The sequence below is a fragment of the Salvelinus alpinus genome, chromosome 30, assembly GCF_045679555.1.
Source record: "Salvelinus alpinus chromosome 30, SLU_Salpinus.1, whole genome shotgun sequence".
NCBI classification, from domain to species: domain Eukaryota; kingdom Metazoa; phylum Chordata; class Actinopteri; order Salmoniformes; family Salmonidae; genus Salvelinus; species Salvelinus alpinus.
Window position 1 is genome coordinate 672,442 of NC_092115.1, and position 20,228 is coordinate 692,669.

The window sequence follows — 20,228 nt, forward strand, 5'->3', positions numbered from 1 at the left end:
TGAGAATGTTGTCAAGCTGTAACGGCGTTCCTCCTCCTCTTCATCCGAAGAGGAGGAGCAGGGATTAAACCAAGGTGCAGCGCGTTGAAATGACATACTGAAGTTTATTTCAACAAGAACAAAACGAACTATACTTGAAATGATACAAAATAACAAAACGAAAGTAGACAGACTTAGAATGACGAACTTACATGAAACACGAAGAACGAACGAACAAGTACTTACTACAAAACAAACGAACGAACGAAACAGTCCCGTATGGTGCAAACATATACACAGACACAGGAGACAACCACCCACAAACAAACAGTGTGAACAGCTAACCTATATATGGTTCTCAATCAGAAGACAATGTCAAACACCTGTCTCTGATTGAGAACCATATAAGGCTGATTACAATAGACCTAAACATAGAAACACAAAACATAGAAATGCCCACCCACACTCACGCCCTGACCGACTAACACATACAAAACAACAGAAAATAGGTCAGGAACGTGACATAACCCCCCCCCTCAAGGTGCGAACTCCGGGCGCACCAGCACAAAGTCTAGGGGAGGGTCTGGGTCGGCATCTGACCACGGTGGTGGCTCAGGCTCTGGACGAGGTCCCCACCCCACCATAGTCAATCCAAGCTTCCTTAGCCTCCTCAAAATGACCACCCTCCAAATAACCCCACCTAAATTAAGGGGCAACACCAGAATAAGGGACAGCTCCGGGACAAGGTAGCTCAGGACAGTGAGGTAGGTCGGGATAGAGAGGTAGCTCAGGATAGAGGTAGCTCAGGATAAAGAGGTAGCTCAGGATAGAGGGGCAACTCCGGACTGAAGGGCAGCTCTGGACAGAGAGACAGCTCTGGACTGAGGGGCAGTTCTGAATTACTAACAGCTTAGGGCTGAGGGGCAGCTCATGGCTGACTGACGGCTCTGGACGCTCATGGCAGGCTGACGGCTCTGGAAGCTCATGGCAGGCTGACGGCTCTGGACGCTCATGGCAGGCTGACGGCTCTGGACGCTCATGGCAGGCTGACGGCTCTGGACGCTCATGGCAGGCTGACGGCTCTGGAAGCTCATGGCAGGCTGACGGCTCTGGACGCTCATGGCAGGCTGACGGCTCTGGACGCTCATGGCAGGCTGACGGCTCTGGACGCTCATGGCAGGCTGACGGCTCTGGACGCTCATGGCTCACTGGCGGCTCTGGCAGATCCTGTCTGGCTGGCGGCTCTGGCAGATCCTGTCTGGTTGGCGGCTCTGGCAGATCCTGTCTGGTTGGCGGCTCTGGCAGATCCTGTCTGGTTGGCGGCTCTGGCAGATCCTGTCTGGTTGGCGGCTCTGGCAGATCCTGTCTGGTTGGCGGCTCTGGCAGATCCTGTCTGGTTGGCGGCTCTGGCAGATCCTGTCTGGTTGGCGGCTCTGGCAGATCCTGTCTGACGAATGGCTCTAGCGGCTCCTGACTGACTATCGGCTCTGACGGCTCGGGACAGACGGATGGCTCAGACGGCACTGGGCAGACGGATGGCTCAGATGGCGCTGGGGAGACGGATGGTTCAGATGGCGCTGGGGAGACGGATGGCTCAGATGGCGCTGGGGAGACGGATGGCTCAGATGGCGCTGGGGAGACGGATGGCTCAGATGGCGCTGGGGAGACGGATGGCTCAGATGGCGCTGGGGAGACGGATGGCTCAGATGGCGCTGGGGAGACGGATGGCTCTGGCCGGATAAGGCGCACTGTAGACCTGGTGCGTGGTGCCGGAACTGGAGGCACCGGGCTAAGGACACGCACCTTCATGCTAGTGCGGGGAGCAGGGACAGGGCACACTGGACTCTCAAAGCGTACTCTGTGCCTGGTGCGTGGTATAGGCACTGTTGGTACTGGACTGGGGCGGGGAGGTGGCGCCGGAAATACCGGACCGTGCAGGCGTACTGGCTCTCTTGAGCATTGAGCCTGCCCAACCTTACCTGGTTGAATGCTCCCGGTCGCCCGACCAGTGCGGGGAGGTGGAATAACCCGCACCGGGCTATGTAGGCGAACCGGGGAAACCATGCGTAAGGCAGGTGCCATGTATGCCGGCCCGAGGAGACGCACTGGAGACCAGACGCGTTGAGCCGGCCTCATGACACCTGGCTCAATGCCCAATCTAGCCCTACCAGTGCGGGGAGGTGGAATAACCCGCACCGGGCTATGCACACGTACAGGAGACACCGTGCGCTCTACTGCGTAACACGGTGTCTGCCCGTACTCCCGCTCTCCACGGTTAGCCTGAGAAGTGGGCGCAGGTCTCCTACCTGCCCTTGGCCCACTATCTCTTAGACACCCCCCAAGAAATTTTTGGGTAGTACTCACGGGCTTTTCAGGCTTCCGTGCTAGACGCGTCCCCTCATAACGCCGGTTCCTCTCTTGCGTTTCCTCCGCTCTCCGAGCTGCCTCCAGCTGTTCCCATGGGCAGCGATTCACTCCAATTTTAGCCCATGGTCCTTCTCCGTTAAATATTTTCTCCCAACTCCACGAGTCCTGTATACTTGCCCGTTGCTCGAAATTACGCTGCTTGGTTCTGGATTGGTGGGTGGTTCTGTAACGGCGTTCCTCCTCCTCTTCATCCGAAGAGGAGGAGCAGGGATTAAACCAAGGTGCAGCGCGTTGAAATGACATACTGAAGTTTATTTCAACAAGAACAAAACGAACTATACTTGAAATGATACAAAATAACAAAACGAAAGTAGACAGACTTAGAATGACGAACTTACATGAAACACGAAGAACGAACGAACAAGTACTTACTACAAAACAAACGAACGAACGAAACAGTCCCGTATGGTGCAAACATATACACAGACACAGGAGACAACCACCCACAAACAAACAGTGTGAACAGCTAACCTATATATGGTTCTCAATCAGAAGACAATGTCAAACACCTGTCTCTGATTGAGAACCATATAAGGCTGATTACAATAGACCTAAACATAGAAACACAAAACATAGAAATGCCCACCCACACTCACGCCCTGACCGACTAACACATACAAAACAACAGAAAATAGGTCAGGAACGTGACATAACCCCCCCCTCAAGGTGCGAACTCCGGGCGCACCAGCACAAAGTCTAGGGGAGGGTCTGGGTCGGCATCTGACCACGGTGGTGGCTCAGGCTCTGGACGAGGTCCCCACCCCACCATAGTCAATCCAAGCTTCCTTAGCCTCCTCAAAATGACCACCCTCCAAATAACCCCACCTAAATTAAGGGGCAACACCAGAATAAGGGACAGCTCCGGGACAAGGTAGCTCAGGACAGTGAGGTAGGTCGGGATAGAGAGGTAGCTCAGGATAGAGGTAGCTCAGGATAAAGAGGTAGCTCAGGATAGAGGGGCAACTCCGGACTGAAGGGCAGCTCTGGACAGAGAGACAGCTCTGGACTGAGGGGCAGTTCTGAATTACTAACAGCTTAGGGCTGAGGGGCAGCTCATGGCTGACTGACGGCTCTGGACGCTCATGGCAGGCTGACGGCTCTGGAAGCTCATGGCAGGCTGACGGCTCTGGACGCTCATGGCAGGCTGACGGCTCTGGACGCTCATGGCAGGCTGACGGCTCTGGACGCTCATGGCAGGCTGACGGCTCTGGAAGCTCATGGCAGGCTGACGGCTCTGGACGCTCATGGCAGGCTGACGGCTCTGGACACTCATGGCAGGCTGACGGCTCTGGACGCTCATGGCAGGCTGACGGCTCTGGACGCTCATGGCTCACTGGCGGCTCTGGCAGATCCTGTCTGGCTGGCGGCTCTGGCAGATCCTGTCTGGTTGGCGGCTCTGGCAGATCCTGTCTGGTTGGCGGCTCTGGCAGATCCTGTCTGGTTGGCGGCTCTGGCAGATCCTGTCTGGTTGGCGGCTCTGGCAGATCCTGTCTGGTTGGCGGCTCTGGCAGATCCTGTCTGGTTGGCGGCTCTGGCAGATCCTGTCTGACGAATGGCTCTAGCGGCTCCTGACTGACTATCGGCTCTGACGGCTCGGGACAGACGGATGGCTCAGACGGCACTGGGCAGACGGATGGCTCAGATGGCGCTGGGGAGACGGATGGTTCAGATGGCGCTGGGGAGACGGATGGCTCAGATGGCGCTGGGGAGACGGATGGCTCAGATGGCGCTGGGGAGACGGATGGCTCAGATGGCGCTGGGGAGACGGATGGCTCAGATGGCGCTGGGGAGACGGATGGCTCAGATGGCGCTGGGGAGACGGATGGCTCTGGCCGGATAAGGCGCACTGTAGACCTGGTGCGTGGTGCCGGAACTGGAGGCACCGGGCTAAGGACACGCACCTTCATGCTAGTGCGGGGAGCAGGGACAGGGCACACTGGACTCTCAAAGCGTACTCTGTGCCTGGTGCGTGGTATAGGCACTGTTGGTACTGGACTGGGGCGGGGAGGTGGCGCCGGAAATACCGGACCGTGCAGGCGTACTGGCTCTCTTGAGCATTGAGCCTGCCCAACCTTACCTGGTTGAATGCTCCCGGTCGCCCGACCAGTGCGGGGAGGTGGAATAACCCGCACCGGGCTATGTAGGCGAACCGGGGAAACCATGCGTAAGGCAGGTGCCATGTATGCCGGCCCGAGGAGACGCACTGGAGACCAGACGCGTTGAGCCGGCCTCATGACACCTGGCTCAATGCCCAATCTAGCCCTACCAGTGCGGGGAGGTGGAATAACCCGCACCGGGCTATGCACACGTACAGGAGACACCGTGCGCTCTACTGCGTAACACGGTGTCTGCCCGTACTCCCGCTCTCCACGGTTAGCCTGAGAAGTGGGCGCAGGTCTCCTACCTGCCCTTGGCCCACTATCTCTTAGACACCCCCCAAGAAATTTTTGGGTAGTACTCACGGGCTTTTCAGGCTTCCGTGCTAGACGCGTCCCCTCATAACGCCGGTTCCTCTCTTGCGTTTCCTCCGCTCTCCGAGCTGCCTCCAGCTGTTCCCATGGGCAGCGATTCACTCCAATTTTAGCCCATGGTCCTTCTCCGTTAAATATTTTCTCCCAACTCCACGAGTCCTGTATACTTGCCCGTTGCTCGAAATTACGCTGCTTGGTTCTGGATTGGTGGGTGGTTCTGTAACGGCGTTCCTCCTCCTCTTCATCCGAAGAGGAGGAGCAGGGATTAAACCAAGGTGCAGCGCGTTGAAATGACATACTGAAGTTTATTTCAACAAGAACAAAACGAACTATACTTGAAATGATACAAAATAACAAAACGAAAGTAGACAGACTTAGAACGACGAACTTACATGAAACACGAAGAACGAACGAACAAGTACTTACTACAAAACAAACGAACGAACGAACGAAACAGTCCCGTATGGTGCAAACATATACACAGACACAGGAGACAACCACCCACAAACAAACAGTGTGAACAGCTAACCTATATATGGTTCTCAATCAGAAGACAACGTCAAACACCTGTCTCTGATTGAGAACCATATAAGGCTGATTACAATAGACCTAAACATAGAAACACAAAACATAGAAATGCCCACCCACACTCACGCCCTGACCGACTAACACATACAAAACAACAGAAAATAGGTCAGGAACGTGACACAAGCACAGTATATATTTAAAAAATGAACTATGTTTTATGTATACAATGTTCTGAAGCCAAAAAATAAAGGTAATTCAGGAGCACCACAATACTTCACCCAATGCTCTACCAAGGGTTTCCAACACACATCTCTCACCTACTACAGTAGCTACTGTAAGTCAATCTATTGTGCTTCAAACAATGTGTAAGACGGTTGCTTAGGTTTTCAAACCTTCTCAAACAGCCGAATTCATACTCTTAGAGGAGGTGCTCCCACAATAATGGATTTGTACAAAAATAAGTTGTGATGCAGTCTCCTTTACTTTGAGCCAGAAGAGATTGACAACCATGAGACAGCCTGTAGGGAGGAGGTCAGAGACCTGGAAGGGTGGTGCCAGGACAACAACCTCTACCTCAATTTGATCAAGACAAAGGAGATAATTGTGGACTACAGGAAAAGGAGGGCCGAGCACGCCCCCATTCTCATCGACGGGACTGTAGTGGAGCAGGTTGAGAGCTTCAAGTGCCTTGGTGTCCACATAACCAACAAACTAACATGGTCCAAACACACCAAGACAGTCGTGAAGAGGGCACGACAATGCCTATTCCCCCTCAGGAGACTGGAAAGATTGTGCATGGGTCCTCAGATCCTCAAAAAGTCCTACAGCTGTACCATCGAGAGCATCCTGACTGGTTGCATCACCGCCTTGTATGGCAACTGCTTGACATTCGACCGCAAGGCGCTACAGAGGGAGGTGCGTACGGCCCAGTACATCACTGCAGCCAAGCTTTCTGACTATTCAGAACCTCTATACCAGGCGGTGTCAGAGGAAGACCCTAAAAATTGTCAAAGACTCCAGCCACCCTAGTCATAGACTGTTCTTCCATTCTTCTCAAACATTTTAGAAAAAGCTGTTGCGCAGCAACTCACTGCCTTCCCGAAGACAAACAATGTATATGAAATACTTCATTCTGGTTTTAGACCCCATCATAGCACTGAGATTGTACTTGTGAAGGTGGTAAATTACCTTTTAATGGCGTCAGACCGAGGCTCTGCATCTGTCCTCGTGCTCCTAGACCTTAGTGCTGCTTTTGATACCATCGATCACCACATTCTTTTGGAGAGATTGGAAACCCAAATTGGTCTGTCGGAAAGATATCAGTTTGTCTCTGTGAATGGTTTGTCCTCTGACAAATCAACTGTAAATTTCGGTGTTCCTCAAGGTTCCGTTTTAGGACCACTATTGTTTTCACTATATATTTTACCTCTTGGTGACGTAATTCGAAAACATATTGTTAACTTTCACTGCAATGCGGATGACACACAGCGGTACATTTCAATGAAACATGGTGAAGCCCCAAAATTGCCCTCGCTGGAAGCCTGTGTTTCAGACATAAGGAAATGGATGGCTGCAAACTCTCTACTTTTAAACTCGGACAAAACAGAGATGCTTGTTCTAGGTCCCAAGAAACAAAGAGATCTTCTGTTGGATCTGACAATTAATCTTGATGGTTGTAAAGTCGTCTCAAATAAAACTGTGAAGGACCTCGGCGTTACTCTGGACCCTGATCTCTCTTTTGACGAACATATCAAGACTGTTTCAAGAACAGCATTTTTACACCTGCGTAACATTGCAAAGATCAGACATATTCTGTCCAAAAATGATGCAGAAAAATGTATCCATGCTTTTGTTACTTCTAGGTTAGAGTACTGCAATGTTCTACTTTCTGGCTACCCGGATAAAGCACTAAATAAACTTCATTTAGTGCTAAATATGGCTGCTAGAATCCTGACTAGAACCAACAAATGTGATCATATTACTCCAGTGCTAGCCTCCCTACACTGGCTTCCTGTTAAGGCAAGGCCTGATTTCAAGGTTTTACTGCTAACCTACAAAACATTACATGGGCTTGCTCCTACCCATCTTTCCGATTTGGTCCTGCCGTACATACCTACACATACGCTACGGTCACAAGACGCAGGCCTCCTAATTGTCCCTAGAATTTCTAAGCAAACAGCTGGAGGCAGGGCTTTCTCCTATAGAGCTCCATTTTAATGGAATGGTCTGCCTACCCATGTGAGAGACACATACTCGGTCTCAACCTTTAAGGTAAGATAGACATATATTAATTTTAGGACACGAGAGGGTCCTGCCACCATTATAATCTAATCAAGAGCGGATACAGGCGTTATTGGGCGTAAACAAGCAGGAAGCCTGAAATAAAAGATAATGGTGGCAGATGACCTAGGAGAAGTAATTTAATTAACGTATGTAATGAACTCATGTGCTGTGTGTGTATAAAGACAGAGCCAGTGCTCTGGGAAGGTGTGTGTCCCGCGGACCATCTAGGCTAAGATATACTTTGTATTAAAGCCTATATTGAATTTACAAGTTCTTGTAAGAGTGTTATATTTCTGAGACGATTATCCACATAAACAATTTATTTAGACCTTGCGTTTATTTGAAACAGGCATTTATTTGCTGAAATGTGTGCCGTTGCCCGGCTATTGAAAGAGACAGGTGGCTATTTGAGACTCGACGTTTAATTGAAGTTGTATTATATGTGTAGAATTTACCATGGATAGTCAAAAGGAATTGTCTGCAGTTTTCAGAAGGTGAATAGCTCAATTGATTGTGACGGTCTTACATTGTAATATATGAGTCAATTCCCGTTGAAAGCAAAGTAAAAGGAAATGATTTTAAGTCATTGACTTTTGAAGGTTTTACAACTTAGCCATAGAGACAACGCCTAAAGCGTTGCAGAGTTATGCATCATATACATTTATATAATCCTGGTTTGGTGGAGGGCATTAGCCCTCTCCCCACCCATAGAGCTGTGCCACTGCACTGGCTGTGCAATGCATGGCAGAGTTGTTAGTTTGGCACTGTTGATCAGCACACATTTGGAGAGAAATGTCAAGATAGGAGGGGTGTACTGTAATTTAGTATGGATGTTAGAAACTGGTGAGTTTTTGTAATGCAAGCATGCATTAGCACACTGCACTCAGCTTACTCAGCAGTTGGAGTTCTGTCCTGTCCGACTGTGAAATGTGTATCCAGTGTGTGGTTCTCGGTAAGGGACTGACAGCTCATGCCGAGAAGCAGGGAGGGTGTTTTGTACTTCCAATCAAGGTGATTTTCAAATTTCACATTTAACTTGAACCAAAGCCAACCATTTTTACGCTGACCGGTATGAAAATAACAGACACTAACATACAAACACACTTACCGACTTCTTTTGAGCTTGTGCAACTGTGGGAAGAAAAAATACAGAAGTGAAAACATGTATTCCATCATGCTCATACTATACTACACCGACCCCTAACATACTATACTACACCGACCCCTACCATACTATACTACACCTACCATACTATACTACACCTACCATACTATACTACACCTACCCCTAACATACTATACTACACCTACCCCTAACATACTATACTACACCTACCATACTATACTACACCTACCATACTATACTACACCTACCCCTACCATACTATACTACACCTACCATACTATACTACACCTACCCCTACCATACTATACTACACCGACCCCTAACATACTATACTACACCTACCCCTAACATACTATACTACACCTACCCCTAACATACTATACTACACCGACCCCTAACATACTATACTACACCTACCCCTAACATACTATACTACACCTACCCCTTACATACTATACTACACCTACCCCTAACATACTATACTACACCTACCCCTAACATACTATACTACACCTACCCCTTACATACTATACTACACCTACCCCTAACATACTATACTACACCTAACCCTACCATACTATACTACACCTACCCCTAACATACTATACTACACCGACCCCTAACATACTATACTACCCCTACCCCTAACATACTATACTACACCTACCATACTATACTACACCTACCCCTAACATACTATACTACACCTACCCCTAACATACTATACTACCCCTACCCCTAACAAACTATACTACACCTACCCCTACCATACTATACTACACCTACCCCTAACATACTATACTACCCCTACCCCTAACATACTATACTACACCTACCATACTATACTACACCTACCCCTAACATACTATACTACACCTACCCCTAACATACTATACTACCCCTACCCCTAACATACTATACTACACCTACCCCTAACATACTATACTACACCTACCCCTACCATACTATACTACACCTACCCCTAACATACTATACTACACCTACCCCTAACATACTATACTACACCGACCCCTAACATACTATACTACCCCTACCCCTAACATACTATACTACACCTACCATACTATACTACACCTTCCCCTAACATACTATACTACACCTACCATACTATACTACACCTACCCCTAACATACTATACTACACCTACCCCTAACATACTATACTACACCTACCCCTAACATACTATACTACACCGACCCCTAACATACTATACTACACCTACCCCTAACATACTGTACTACACCTACCCCTAACATACTATACCACACCTACCCCTAACATACTATACTACACCTACCATATTATACTACACCTACCATACTATACTACACCTACCCCTACCATACTATACTACACCTACCCCTAACATACTATACTACACCTACCCCTAACATACTATACTACACCTACCCCTAACATACTATACTACACCTACCCCTAACATACTATACTACACCTACCATACTATACTACACCTACCATACTATACTACACCTACCCCTACCATACTATACTACACCTACCCCTAACATACTATACTACACCTACCCCTAACATACTATACTACACCTACCCCTAACATACTATACTACACCTACCCCTAACATACTATACTACACCTACCCCTAACATACTATACTACACCTACCCCTAACATACTGTACTACACCTACCCCTAACATACTATACCACACCTACCCCTAACATACTATACTACACCTACCCCTAACATACTATACTACACCTACCCCTAACATACTATACTACACCTACCCCTAACATACTATACCACACCTAACCCTAACATACTATACTACACCTAACCCTACCATACTATACTACACCTACCCCTAACATACTATACTACACCTACCTCTAACATACTATTCTACACCTACCCCTAACATACTATACTACCCCTACCCCTAACATACTATACTACACCTACCATACTATACTACACCTACCCCTAACATACTATACTACACCTACCCCTAACATACTATACTACCCCTACCCCTAACATACTATACTACACCTACCATACTATACTACACCTACCCCTAACATACTATACTACACCTACCCCTAACATACTATACTACCCCTACCCCTAACATACTATACTACACCTACCATACTATACTACACCTACCCCTAACATACTATACTACACCTACCCCTAACATACTATACTACACCTACCCCTAACATACTATACTACACCTACCATACTATACTACACCTACCATACTATACTACACCTACCCCTAACATACTATACTACACCTACCATACTATACTACCCCTACCATACTATACTACACCTACCCCTAACATACTATACTACACCTACCCCTAACATACTATACTACACCTACCCCTAACATACTATACTACACCTACCCCTAACATACTATACTACACCTACCCCTAACATACTATACTACACCTACCATACTATACTACACCTACCATACTATACTACACCTACCCCTAACATACTATACTACACCTACCCCTAACATACTATACTACACCTACCCCTAACATACTATACTACACCTACCCCTAACATACTATACTACACCTACCATACTATACTACACCTACCCCTAACATACTATACTACACCTACCCCTAACATACTATACTACACCTACCATACTATACTACACATGCCATACTATACTACACCTACCCCTACCATACTATACTACACCTACCCCTACCATACTATACTACACCTACCCCTAACATACTATACTACACCTACCCCTAACATACTATACTACACCTAACATACTATACTACACCTACCATACTATACTACACCTACCCCTAACATACTATACTACACCTACCCCTAACATACTATACTACCCCTACCCCTAACATACTATACTACACCTACCCCTAACATACTATACTACACCTACCCCTACCATACTATACTACACCTACCCCTAACATACTATACTACACCGACCCCTAACATACTATACTACACCTACCCCTAACATACTATACTACACCTACCCCTAACATACTATACTACACCGACCCCTAACATACTATACTACCCCTACCCCTAACATACTATACTACACCTACCATACTATACTACACCTACCCCTAACATACTATACTACACCTACCATACTATACTACACCTACCCCTAACATACTATACTACACCTACCCCTAACATACTATACTACACCTACCCCTAACATACTGTACTACACCTACCCCTAACATACTATACCACACCTACCCCTAACATACTATACTACACCTACCATATTATACTACACCTACCATACTATACTACACCTACCCCTACCATACTATACTACACCTACCCCTAACATACTATACTACACCTACCCCTAACATACTATACTACACCTACCCCTAACATACTATACTACACCTACCATACTATACTACACCTACCATACTATACTACACCTACCCCTACCATACTATACTACACCTACCCCTAACATACTATACTACACCTACCCCTAACATACTATACTACACCTACCCCTAACATACTATACTACACCTACCCCTAACATACTATACCACACCTACCCCTAACATACTATACTACACCTACCCCTAACATACTATACTACACCTACCCCTAACATACTATACTACACCTACCCCTAACATACTATACCACACCTAACCCTAACATACTATACTACACCTAACCCTACCATACTATACTACACCTACCCCTAACATACTATACTACACCTACCTCTAACATACTATTCTACACCTACCCCTAACATACTATACTACCCCTACCCCTAACATACTATACTACACCTACCATACTATACTACACCTACCCCTAACATACTATACTACACCTACCCCTAACATACTATACTACCCCTACCCCTAACATACTATACTACACCTACCATACTATACTACACCTACCCCTAACATACTATACTACACCTACCATACTATACTACACCTACCCCTAACATACTATACTACACCTACCCCTAACATACTATACTACACCTACCCCTAACATACTATACGACACCTACCATACTATACTACACCTACCATACTATACTACACCTACCCCGAACATACTATACTACACCTACCATACTATACTACCCCTACCATACTATACTACACCTACCCCTAACATACTATACTACACCTACCCCTAACATACTATACTACACCTACCCCTAACATACTATACTACACCTACCCCTAACATACTATACTACACCTACCCCTAACATACTATACTACACCTACCATACTATACTACACCTACCATACTATACTACACCTACCCCTAACATACTATACTACACCTACCCCTAACATACTATACTACACCTACCCCTAACATACTATACTACACCTACCCCTAACATACTATACTACACCTACCATACTATACTACACCTACCCCTAACATACTATACTACACCTACCCCTAACATACTATACTACACCTACCATACTATACTACACATGCCATACTATACTACACCTACCACTACCATACTATACTACACCTACCCCTAACATACTATACCTACCCCTAACATACTATACTACACCTACCATACTATACTACACCTACCATACTATACTACACCTACCCCTAACATACTATACTACACCTACCCCTAACATACTATACTACACCTACCCCTAACATACTATACTACACCTACCCCTAACATACTATACTACACCTACCCCTAACATACTATTCTACACCTACCATACTATACTACACATACCATACTATACTACACCTACCCCTACCATACTATACTACACCTACCCCTAACATACTATACTACACCTACCCCTAACATACTATACTACGCCTACCATACTATACTACACCTACCATACTATACTACACCTACCCCTAACATACTATACTACACCTACCCCTAACATACTATACTACACCTACCCCTAACATACTATACTACACCTACCCCTAACATACTATACTACACCTACCATACTATACTACACATACCCCTAACATACTATACTACACCTACCCCTAACAGCCACAATACTACACCTACCCCTAACATACTATACTACACCTACCCCTAACATTCTATACTACACCTACCCCTAACATACTATACTACACCTACCCCTAACATACTGTACTACACCTACCCCTAACATACTATACTACACCTACCCCTAACATACTATACTACACCTACCCCTAACATACTATACTACACCTACCCCTAACATACTATACTACACCTACCCCTAACATACTATACTACACCTACCCCTAACATACTATACTACACCGACCCCTAACATACTATACTACACCTACCCCTAACATACTATACTACACCTACCCCTAACATACTATACTACACCTACCCCTAACATACTATACTACACCTAACCCTAACATACTATACTACACCTACCATACTATACTACACCTAACCCTAACATACTATACTACACCTAACCCTAACATACTATACTACACCTACCCCTAACATACTATACTACATCTAACCCTAACATACTATACTACACCTAACCCTAACATACTATACTACACCTACCCCTAACATACTATACTACACCTAACCCTAACATACTATACTACACCTAACCCTAACATACTATACTACACCTACCCCTAACATACTACACTACACCTAACCCTAACAGCCACAATACTACACCTACCCCTAACATACTATACTACACCTACCCCTAACATACTATACTACACCTACCCCTAACAGCCACAATACTACACCTAACCCTAACATACACAATACTACACCTAACCCTAACATACTATACTACACCTAACCCTAACAGCCAGAATAATACACCTAACCTCACCATTAGAAACAATAATACACATTTCAATGAAACATACTTCCAAAAACAATTCACGTTTCAATTAATAAAAGCAGAAGAAATACAATAATGCACCCATCAATGAATTAAAACCCAAACTAAATAAAACCTCACCAGTTGAAGGAGGAGTGTACTTTTTATTCGTGTCTTGAGAAACTGCTGCTTTGCTGAAAGAAGAAAAGTGAGGAACTCATCTTATTCATCGTAGTCATGTTTATTACAGTAATTTAAGTAATACAAGTAGTAGTAGTAATGGTAGTAGTAACAGTAGTAAAAATGGTAGTAGGGACAGTAGCAATAATAGTAAAAATGGTAGTAGTAACAGTAGTAATAATGGTAGTAGTGACAGTAGTAGTAGTATGAGTAATAGTAGTAATAACGATAGTAGTAATATTAGTAATAATGATAGTAGTAATAATGGCAGCAGTAATAGTAGCAATACTGGCAGTAGTAATAGTAGTAATAATGGCAGTTGTAATAGTAGTAATATTGGTAGTCGTAATAATAGTAGTAGTAATAGTAGCAATAATTGTAGTTGTAATAGTATAAATAATGGTAGTATTACTAGTAGTAACAATAACAGTAGTTATAGTAGTACTACTGGTAGTAGTAATAGCAGTAGTAATAGTAGTAATAATAGCAGTAGTAATAGTAGTAATAATAGCAGTAGTAATAGTAGTATAAGTAATAGTAGCAATGATGGTAGTAGTAATGGTAGTAATAGTAGCATAAGTAATAGTAGTAGTAGTAGTAATAGTAGTAATAATAGCAGTAGTAATAGTAGTATAAGTAATAGTAGCAATGATGGTAGTAGTAATGGTAGTAATAGTAGCATAAGTAATAGTAGTAGTAGTAGTGATAGTAGTAATAATGGTAGTAATAGTAGCATAAGTAGTAGTAGTAGTAGTGATAGTAGTAATAATGGTAGTAGTGATAGTAGTATGAGTAATGGTGGCAATACTGGTATTAGTAATAGTGGTAGTAGTAGTATGAGCAATAGTAGTAATAATGGTACTGGTGATATTAGTAATAATTGTGGTAATAATAGTAGTAATGGGGGTAGTAGTAATAGTAGTAATAGTAGTAATACTGGTAGTAGTAATATTTGTAATAATGAAAGTAGCAATAACAACAATAATGGTGGTAGTAATAATGGTAGTAGTAATAGTAGTATTAATGGTGGTAGTAATAGTAGTAATACTGGCAGTAGCAATAGTAGTAATACTGACAGTGGTAATAGTAGTAATACTGGTGGTAGTAATAATGGTAGTAGTAATAGTGGTACTAATGGTGGTAGTAATAGTAGCAATACTGCTAGTAGCAATAGTAGTAATACTGGTGGTAGTAATAGTAGTAATAATTGTAGTAGTAATAATGGTAGTAGTGGTAGTAGTTGTAGTAGTAGTTGTAGTAGTATGAGTAATAGTAGTAATAATAGTATTAGTGCGCGTAGTAATACCGCTAGTAGTAATATCATTATTACTACTATTACTACTACCAGTATCACCTCTCACTAATACTACTAGTACTAAATAGTATTAGTGAGAGGTGATACTGGTAGTAGTAATAGTAGTAATAATGGTAGTAGTAACAGTAGTAGTAGTAATAACAGTAGTAATAACAGTAGTAACAGTAGAAATAGCAGTGGAGCCGATACTAGTAATGATAGTAAAAAAAGTAGTAGGAATAATATAACTGATAGTAGTAATAGTAGATAATATGGTAGTAGTAGTGGTAATAGTAGTACAAGTAATAGTAGTAATAATGGTAGAAGTAATAATAGTATAAGTAATAGTAGCAATAGTGGTAGTAGCAATAGTAGTAATATTAGTATAAGTAATAGTGGTAATAATGGTAGTAGTGATAGTAGTAATAATGGCAGTAGTGATAGTAGTAATAATGGTAGTAGTGGTATAAGTAATAATGGTAGTAGTGATAGAAGTAATAATGGTAGTAGTGATAGAAGTAATAGTAGTATAAATTGTAGAAGTGATAGTAGTAATAATGGTTGTTGTAATAGTAGTACAGATAGCAGTAGTGATGGTAGTAGTAATGATAGTAACAGTACTAGTAGGAATAATGGAAGTGATAGTAGTAATAGTATAAGTAGTAGAAATAGCAGTAGTAGTAGCAGTAGTATCAGTAGTAGTAGTAACAGTAGTAGTAGTAGTAATAACAGTAGTAATAGTAATACTAGAGGTAATAACAGTAGTAGTAGTAATAGCATTAGATATGGCTGTAGTGATGGTAGTAGTAATATCAACAGTAGTAGTAAGAATAAAAGTAGTGATATTAGTAATAGTAGAATAAGTAGTAATGGTAGTAGTGATATTAGTAGTAGTAATAATACTGGTAGTAGGTATAGTAGTATTAATAGTAGTAGTCATATTAGTAATACTGGACGCAGTAGTAGTAGTAATCATTTTAGGAGTAATAGTGGTAGTTGGGATAGTAGCAAATGTAGTAATAATGGTAGTAGTAGTAGTAGTGATTGCAGTAGTCATAGTAGTAATAGGAGTAGTAGTAGAGATATCAGTAGTGATGGTAGAAGTAATAATAGTAACAGTAGTAGTAGGAATAATAGTAGTGATATGAATAATATTATAAGTAATAGTAGAAGTAGTAATAGTAGTAATAACAGTAGTAGTTGTAATAGCAACTAGTAGTAGTGATTGCAGTAGTGATAGTAGTAGTACTAATAATACTAGTAACAGTAGTAGTGATAGTAGTAGTAGTAGTAATAACACTAGTAGTAGTAATAGCATTACTAATAGTAGTAGTAATTGTAGTTGTGATAGTAGTAGTAGTAGTAGTAGTAATAATAATAATAGTAACAGTAGTAGTAGTAGCAGCAGCATTAGAGGAGATGTGTGTCCATCACGCAATATACATCATCAAACCGTGCAACAGAAAAGTGTACCATATACACTTGGTTTGTTGTTTTTATGAAATAGTTTTCATTAAATCGTTTTTAATCATAGCTAAAGTATTGCTACGGTTTCCTCGACGCAGTCAGCCGTCAATGCTGGGACCGCAAGTTTGTGTCCCGAATTCCTGTTAAGTAGCAGTTAGCTGCTAGCCATCATGAAAACGGAACAGGCTAATGCTAGCAGTGCTAGCCATCATGAAAACGGAGCAGGCTAATGCTAGCAGTGCTAGCCATCATGAAAACGGAGCAGTGTAAGAAATTGTATTAGATATTGGTAACTTGTTTTAACAACTTCTCAACATTAGCTATAGTTGACACAACATACACACCCCCTCTTTCTGTTGGACATATGCTGATCTCATTAGATGACAACCACCGACACACACAACTCCCCTCCCCCATGACAACCATAGACACACACACAACTCAGGGTTGGAGCTCAAGACAAAGAACTATCTCAGGAACCAATGGAACGTGGACACCAGGCCTGTTCAGGACTACCCAAGACCCAGATAGACCAATCGGAAGGCCAGACTACCAGATCAACCTACTTTGCTTGTTGCCCATATATAACTGTACAACTGTTTAAACACTCTCTCTTCCTGACGATTCCATACGGATCAGACAGAGGGAGCCGTGCTGCACGCTTTGCCTAATATCTTTACACTTGAATAAACCTGCCTTATTATACCATTATCCACCTCGTCCTATGTCTCCACTTGTTCTCCTGTCTCCAGTAAACGTTTTATCAACAGCAGGCTAATGCTAGCAGTGCTAGCCATCATGAAAACGGAGCAGGCTAATGCTAGCAGTGCTAGCCATCATGAAAACGGAGCAGGCTAATGCTAGCAGTGCTAGCCATCATGAAAACGGAGCAGGCTAATGCTAGCAGTGCTAGCCATCATGAAAACGGAGCAGGCTAATGCTAGCAGTGCTAGCCATCATGAAAACGGAGCAGGCTAATGCTAGCAGTGCTAGCCATCATGAAAACGGAGCAGCTAGCAGTGCTAGCCAACCTGTGTTTTTATCCACAGCTGGGCATAAATGCCTCCGGTGTGAGATGATTTCCACACAGTCACAAGTTGAAGATAAGGTCTGCCCTATATGCACCACCATCACACAGATAAGGGAAAAGATCCTCCAGCTGTTAGCTCGGCTGCTCTCTAAGTACACCAATCTTGCTGTAACCCAGGCAAACTGAATCTCAGATTTAAATGCCTCCTATAGCAAAGCTGTCTGAGTAGGGCAGTGTTGATCTGTACCAATCCAACAGACAGATGTTCAGCTCCGTGGCCCACGGGAGACTGGACACTCGCAAGGCGTAGGAGATCGGGGCAGTCTGGCCACCTTTCATCTATCCAATCCAGCTATCAAACAGCTTTGTCACGCTTGAGACGGACCTACAGATCCTGGGTGTTTACCAGCCGACGCTCACCCAGTGGCACCCATTTAAACATGTAGTTTAAGTATAACATGTCTGTCTTCAGACTGTAGTGTTAGTGAAGCCTCCCCCCGGACCACAGTTTTTTCAAACTCTATCAGAAAATTGAAGAAGGATGGAGGGGACAGGCTTTATTTTTACTAATGTTCTCAGCTGTAAGGGCATTTCGTTTGAGCATGTTTGTTTATTTATTTCACCTTTATTTAACCAGGTAGGCCAGTTGAGAACAAGTTCTCATTTACAGCTGCGACCTGGCCAAGATAAAGCAAAGCAGTGCGACAAAAACAACAACACAGAGTTACACATGGAATAAACAAACGGACAGTCAATAACACAATAGAAAAATCTATGTACAGAGTGTGCAAATAAAGGAAGATTAGGGAGGTAACTGCAATAAATAGTAAATAGTGGCGAAATAATTACAATTTAGCATTAACACTGTTGTGATAGATGTGCAGATGATGATGTGCAAGTAGAGATATTGGGTGCAAAAGAGCAAAAAACTAAATAACAATATGGGGATGAGGTAGTTGGGAGGGATATTTACAGACTGGCTGTGTACAGGTGCAGTGATGGGTAAGCTGCTCTGACAGCTGATGCTTAAAGCTAGTGAGGAAGTTAGTGAGGGAGATATAAGTCTCCAGCTTCAGTGATTTTTGCAATTCGTTCCAATAATTGGCAGCAGAGAACTTGAAGGAAAGGCGGCCAAAGCAGATGTTGGCTTTGGGGATGGCCAGTGAAATATACCTGCTGGAGCACGTGCTACGGGTGGGTGTTGCTATGGTGACCAGTGAGCTAAGATAAGGCGGGGCTTTACCTAGCAAAGACTTATAGATGACGTGGAGACAGTGGGTTTGGCGACGAATATGTAGCGAGGGCCAGCAAACGAGAGCATACAAGTCGCAGTGCTGGGTAGTATATGGGGCTTTGGTGACAAAACGGATGGCACTGTGATAGACTACATCCAATTTGCTGAGTAGAGTGTTGGAGGCTATTTTGTAAATGACATCGCCGAAGTCGAGTATTGGTAGGATAGTCAGTTTTACAAGGGTATGTTTGGCAGCATGAGTGAAGGAGGCTTTGTTG